The sequence below is a fragment of the Arachis hypogaea genome, chromosome 18, assembly GCF_003086295.3.
Source record: "Arachis hypogaea cultivar Tifrunner chromosome 18, arahy.Tifrunner.gnm2.J5K5, whole genome shotgun sequence".
In the NCBI taxonomy this organism is placed as follows: domain Eukaryota; kingdom Viridiplantae; phylum Streptophyta; class Magnoliopsida; order Fabales; family Fabaceae; genus Arachis; species Arachis hypogaea.
The window spans coordinates 118655698-118663470 of record NC_092053.1 but is presented as its reverse complement, the minus strand read 5'-3'; the positions used below and the strand labels follow the sequence as shown (position 1 = coordinate 118663470).

The window sequence follows — 7773 nt, the reverse complement described above, 5'->3', positions numbered from 1 at the left end:
TAAATGCAAGCTTATCATGATCCCAAATTCATCAAAACATATTAAAATATAAATTTTCATGGGTACATGAGAAGCAAGATAATCACAGTAGTAGTAATGAACTTATAGTCCACCTCTCATCCTAACAGCAACTATTGACAGATAGCAAGAAGCAATCACATTAGAACATCACAAATGTTATTGAAAGAAATTAGGGTGGTTACCGGAATAGAGAGGGCGGGCCTAACAGCCGTCCCGAACCGACGACCTCCAAAATAATAGAGAGAGCGACGTGACCGGCAGGTTCTGGAACCTGAAAATCAAGGATACAAATGAGCAGTACTCTTCGTCGACAACAAAAACAGGCCAGAATAGTGAGCTAGGGCATCGTGGGTTATAAAGTGTATAAGGAGTGAGGAGAAGTGGTAGGGCGCAGCAGCTGGGGTTTTTGAAATTTGGTAGAAACAGATCCACTATTTGTTATAATGAGTAAATATTGTCCAAAAAAAAAAAAAGAAAAAATTAACTGAGACGCGGGAATGATTATAGCAAGAGGAAACTGAAACAATAAAAATATTGTAGAATCTAAATTTATTACTGATTCTTTAATTTTGAAATAATAATAATAATAATAATAATAATAATAATAATAATAATAATAATAATAATAATAATAATAATAATAATAATAATAATAATAATAATAAGAGAAAATTCTACTCGCCTCTCCTGCGAGATGCTAAAGTGACACTCCCCTATCCTCTATTTTATTAATGTACATTTCCTTCCCTTCTAACTTTCAAAAAACCTTCTCTTTAATCGATTTTAAACCTTTTGTATTAACTAATGTTAACTTTATCCATTTTTAAGGAAAAAAACATTTATTTTAAAGTAAAAACCCATTAGCAAAAATTTTATTTTTTATCATTAAATTTTATTTACCAAAATACCCTTTAATAAATTATTCTTTTATTGATTAAATTGTATTTTTAAAATAATTTAATAGTTATATTATTTTTTTTAAAATACCCTCCAATAATTTTTTAATTTTGGTAAATTATAATTTTACCAAAATTTCTGTTAATAATTTATTTGTATTTTATTATTAATTCTTCAATATCCATAAATAAATTTTGATTGTTATACATATTAACAGTGATAAAATTTTTTTATTTAATGCTAAAATAATATATTTTACTATGGACTTATTGTCCATTTCAGGATCTATCCCATAATTTATGCCATCCCTATTGTCCTGGTTCTTGATCCAAATTTCTTCCCATCCGATTGTAAACCTATCCTAAAGAATTGGACTGCTGGTCAAGCAGAAAGACTCAATGATGGGAATTGCTTGTGTTCCTTACATAATCTCTTAAAATGCATATTTACCAGGAAGAGGCTGTTGTTTGGACTGGATTTGGCAGCGGTTTTCTCCTTATTTACTGGTTTTTCCTGTTATTTATATGGATGATAATTCTTACATGAGGCACTACTATACAACCTTACTAGAACAGACCCAAGGCACAACTTCTCCATCTATTTCTATCACATCTATCTTCACTATGGTTATGATATTTCAGTGGTGGAGAAGCTTTTCTCAATTTTGCCACAGTTCATGGTGCAGCTGGTTCTTATTTTTTTGTTTTGCAAAGAATTTGTCATTCTGTCTGTTTGCTCAGACTGTAGCATTTATAGCATTCAATAAGGTTTGCACTTAAATTTTCTACTAGTTATTATTCCCATTTAATTATTTGCAAGGACTTTGTACTTAAACATAAGCATTCAACACCGTGAACTTGAAATAGTGACAATTTCATGGCACTTGAAACCTTTATTTTTGTGTGTATCTTGAATGATACAAGTGCAGCAAAGATATTATGCAGTGCCTGGAAAATCAAATTGGGCTTGTTGATCATTTGGCATAATTTCATTGCCAACAACAATGTACCTGAATTTGACATAATTTCAGGGTTGTATATTCTATGCGGAACAGAGCAGGAATCTTAGCAAAACAGGTCACTTATTGTCCCAAAAAATTTATATTAATCAGCATCTTGAAGTAGTAAAAATAAAAAAATGCAGAAATAGGTAAAACAGTAGACCAATGGCCTTCAATGCAGCATACTAACAATCCCTAAAAACAATATGAAGAGTTATAAAGTCATGACAACTTCAAAACACAAGTCTTGGGTATCCTATAAATTTGAAACCAAATTCTTCAATTATACTATTGCAATATCCTCAAGGGTTCAGGTATCATGTCGCCCACATAGCTAGGTGCCAGGCATTCTTCTTATCAAGAGACATTCCACTATATGGATATTCATTCTCATCCGGCGTTTATTGAGGTCATATGACAGCATCGAGGCCTTTTGTCCAGCAGAATCAGCCTCTTCAGAGCTATCGGAGGAGACAACGGCCTCTTTCTCCACTGAATCCAGAACCACCTCCCCCGTTTCTACCAATGCCTCCTGAATTTGGGATTGAGATAACCCTGAGAGGTACATCATAGCGAAATATAGGCACAGAATATCAAGAATTAGTGTATGAACATAATCATATTAATTCAACAACCAAAAAGTTGATAATCTTATGTTCCTATAGTCGTTCAAGTCCATGTTCTATGAGTTTGAATTCCTCTCGTGCTGCAATATCCAGTTCAACAACAAGAGAATTTTCATAGCGTACCTGCACAACACACCACCAAAATAATGTAGAAAAACTTTTTGCAAAAACCTGAGACAATATAATCCCTTACAATATATGATATATAAAATTAGCTAAATTATTTCGAACCTAAAAATTAGAATACTGGTGACCAGTCAGTTCATTACTATACATTTTTTTTAAATAACAAACAGATTAGATCACAAGAAGACTACAACATCAAAGAAAGAGAACACAAGTAACAGCAGCAAATTACCAAATCTTTGGGGTTGTTCCTTCTACTCAAGTCAGAATAAAAAAATTAGCCTCATACACACAGTTGAGTTTAAGACGTAAAATTAAAAGAGAATCCACCTTCAGCAATATCCCCGTTAATGATACATATATAATTAATATATATATATATATATATATATATATATATATATATATATATATATTAATTATATATATATATATATTCCCATATAAAGAAGCTTCCCATATAAAGAAGCATGCGTTAATCCCATGCATTACCCTTCTAGAAGAATCAACCATTTGTACTTTATAAGGGAAATTACTATTAAAATAGGATAAGGATAATAAGCCTAAGTAATCCCAGAAGGCAAATTCATAACAGGTTTGAGAATTTCGCATTATATATATATAAAACAGTTATCATCATGACTTTATCTTCATGTAATTTCACAATTTCCTTTAATTTATTACACCCGCATAGATTAGATAAGATTTTTGGGTGCAGTTTGACAATTTTTTAAGAAAAAAGTCTTAAAAGAATGTAATATCATAACCATCTAGCTAAGCATAGCTTCTCCTGTAACATGGCATTTTGAAACCACAAGAGGGTCTATATTATATGAATGAGTATGACAATACGGTCTCTATTATATGCTATTAAGTTTCTTCTAGCAAACATATCTCATCAAGTTTATTTTGCTATACAAAATACAATTAAACTACCCAGCCTCAAAAGTGATTCGGCTTAATGAACCAAATTTATTAACTCTAGAAAGCAAATATTATGGTTCAGTTTTATATACTTTAGATAAATAGCAAGCAAAAACACCACTATTTTACCTTCACCTCGTCAAGTATTTTCTGTGAGCACCATGTTTTCATACTTATTATAAACTCAAACCCAAATTTAGCCCGGTACTTTTGGTTCCAATAAAGCAATTCCTAAAATTTAAACATAACCATGTGAATATGGATTTCATTCATGAATAAGAAAAGGATTAACATAATTAAATTGGGCAGCGGCAAACAAACCGTCATCATTGAAGTCGGGGCATAACGAATGGCTCGATAGAGGTGACTGTGTCCAGAGAAGGCATCCAACCATGATTGTATACGAGACTGTTTGAACCACAACTGCCTTGCAAATGAGGTTGCATCCTCCAACGAAGAGAAAGGAGACACATCTATCATCTTCTCTGCGAACCAGCGGCTTCTGGAAATGAGAAAGAAGTCTCTACTCTCCAATTTCCCTGAAAGTCAACGGAGATAGAAAGAATGTCCAAAGATAATATAAAAATGTGATTGTAGGAAGACTTGAAGGAGAGGGTACAGCATTGTGAAGACCCAACAAGATAAAAGAGCTTTATATGAAAGGATAAGTTTTAAAGAATTTAAGAAAACTCAATCAATTCAACCTACTGTCTAATGATATGACTAAAATACACTCCACTAAATACAACCCAGTATTTTATGAATCGGTTGCCTCATCACAATCTTCAACCCCGTCGGTAATGGTCTCCTCTAAATCGCCGTCTCTTGTCAACCGCAGGCCTTCAACATCAAATTCAGGCAAGCTAGTCATACAGGACTGTGGATGAAGGTCGACCTCACAATGTTCATAATCTTCGCCCATGTCAAACAAATCTCTTGGCTTTACATGGACTACTACACTCCATCCGCTCTTCACCTCATCCTGCATGTAGAACACAAGACGCGCCTCAGATGCCAAGATGTACGGCTCATCGTCTTCATGTTCACCGGTGTGAATCGGTGTGGCAAAATTGACACAAGTGTGGCCCAAAACGTCTTGTCGGATGCCTCTCCCCGACGTGGTATCTGCCCAAAGACACTTGAACAAGACTACAATAAATTGACCATTGTAATTAAGCTCGATGATGTCTACTAATCTCCCGTAATACGAGACACCGCCAACAGCAACATTGGCATCCCGTTTATTTGCATAACTTCTAGTATCCGAAGTGACATAAACCCCGCTATTCTGTGTTTTCATCCCTTTCTCCCTTGACATGGTCCTAAATTTAAATCCATTGACGTTGTATACCTGATAGCGTTTGGCCTGAGCAATCGGACCGCAGGCGAGCCACTTTAACTCGTTCTAAATAAATGAATTAGCACATACAAATAGATAATTAGTAAAAAAAGACATGAAACTAAAAAAAATAAAAAAAAAGGGTGTGTGTTAGGAGAACCAATAACAGTCTATCACAATTATGATATGAGAGAGTACCATACGTAATAAACTCGACAATATATTACAAGCAAAACCATGTAGGGAGCGACGTAATAACTCAAAAGGGAAATAGAAACAAAGTTACTTGCATCCCGGATAACATGAAGCACACGAAAGGTATTGAGAAGGAGGCTTACTCATTGCAAAATTCTGTGCTTTCTTAAAAGATTACTGGTAGAAAGAATTGCTAGTTCCAAGTCCAAAAAATGAAAAGACAAAGAAAAGCTTCCTTAAAAATTGAAAAAGAAAACAAGAATAAATGTTAAATTTTAAAAATAAATAAGTCAATGAATATAACTAAAAAATCATAATGTACAGTGAATAAAATCTTCAAAATATCTTAGAAATGGAAGACATAACAGTATTGAAAGTTAGAATTAAAAGATAATTAAAAAAAAAGCTAGGTTAACAATTATAACAGATAGAGGATAGGATCTTAAAATTGTAGATATATTATGCCTTGTATGCTTATAAGAAAGTCATATTATAGTTTTTCTGTCCTGTCTTCGACCGTGTAAATAGCATAAATTAGTTCAGTGAAAAAAATAAATTATTAACCCTTCATTCAAGAATATTTTCTGAAAAACAAAGAATCCATGATTAAAGCATTGAAAACATTATTCGGTTAAATACATTTAAATCTGCTTCTCATGGACCATCATTAGTTCATTACTCTTTTATCACCAAACAAAGCGGCATCTTCATGAAAGAAAATTCACAGTATACAAACAAAACCCAACAAATGGTATAAATCATTAAAGAAAAGAAAATGCCAATAGTATTCAGTAATGATTTTATATGATAAGAATTATAACTATTTTATCACTGATTATACTGCATAAAAATAACTTAAAAATTAGAAGTTTAGTTTATGTTATAATATGAAACCATTCTAGAAATTTCAATTTTTTTTCTTCAATTTTTTTCTCTCTATTCTAAGAAAATGAATGAATACACAAGCTTCTCATCAAGATACTTTGTTTAGAACCATGCCTGATCCATCATTCTAAGAATCAATTAATGGAGACTTCAAGCACAAAAGGTTTGTCTATGAATTTGCTTCGAATCCAGTTGCAATTATTGATCTTACAATATAAGAGCATGACCAAATCCAATTATCCAAACAAATTTGTGATGGATCAGCATGAAAGTATTATGTACATCGAATAAAGCCACTTTATTCAATGACTCTATTGCTTTCTGTTATGCCAGCAAGATTCAATGCTTAATTTCCTTTTAATTTGATCTTTGTGTTACTTTCAAATTGATACTGTCACCTTATTTAAGAGATATTATTCTCAATATAAAATGCATTTACGACTAGATCTTATCAACTTGAGATGTGACCGTTTGAAAAGATCAAATTGAAAGTAGCATTCCTTCTAGTTAGCCATAGTCAATGCGATTAGGAAATTATTATCGACAAGGTCCAAGAACTTGCATCCTAATAATTAAAACTAGATTAGTCCAGATATTATTATCGTCAATGTCCCAGAACTTGCATCCTAATTAAAACTAGATTAGTTTAGGATTCCATATAAGATTATTTAATTAATAATACAATAAAAACAAGAGTAAATACTAAATAATCAATCCAACCATGACCATATACTTGTTATATAATGAATGCTAACAAAGTTGAATCAATAGACTCTGCCCTCTGTAACCAGCAAGTATATTGAATTAGATATGTAGAGTTACATCAGGACTGTGTTATGACTATTGCTCAGAGCAAATGAATCAACAGGAGTTTAAGAAAATGGTGCATCAAAAGAGGTGAATTGCAGAAAAGGAGCTAGTAACTATTTAAATCAACTTGTCTACTACTATATAAAGGTGTTGGCTACTTGGCAGAGTTTAACTGCCATGCCTTGCCATTGCACTGAAAGGGAGCTATTAACCAGCAAGTATCTTACATTTTCTACTTGTTAGGAATCTAATAGAAAATTTATATAACATGAGAATATAATTATAAAAATTTAAACTACAGAGATTTTGTATTAAAATTTTGATAATACTGTACGAACATATAACTTAAATCTTAAAATAAATTTCCAATTACTTGATTGAAAGATCACTTCAAATCAAACTTTAGAACGAAAAAAGTTTGTCCTGTAATAAATTTCTCTCTCTATCTCTCCCGCTTTACACTTCTCATATTTAATATGGATTACTCATTACACATGACACATATACTTTTTTCTGCAATTCGTTGAAGTGTCTCCAATTTTTTTACTTTAACATCATGAATCTATATTTATACTATTAATTTCAATCTTTCTTTAATGACTTTGTTATTAGCTATGTTCTTCTGTGTATGCAGAGGTTCTTCAGGAGATTAAACATCAACTGAAAAATCTCTATTGCAAGTTCGTACATATACATGCAGCAAACATCTCTCACTTTTCTTGTTTTATTACCACTTTTGATTCTTCAAAATGAAAATAAAAACACACACATGATCAAACAACAACACGATTTCTCATCATCATCCACTTCTTCAGTTTTGCCATTAATGATCGATCGTAAGAAAAAGGGGAGGAAAAAAGCAACAATGAACAATCAATTGAGAAGAACAGAATCTGTAAAATTAAAACAATAGAATGGTATCAACATGCTCTTCTGATCACTCAAACCCC

General features: G+C 32.2%; 1 pseudogene; it reads left to right on the top strand.

Annotated features, from left to right (window-relative positions):
* Positions 1-1177: 1177 nt before the first annotated feature.
* Positions 1178-1697, top strand: LOC112770345 (GPI mannosyltransferase 1-like; annotated as a pseudogene).
* The last annotated feature ends 6076 nt before the right edge of the window (positions 1698-7773 follow it).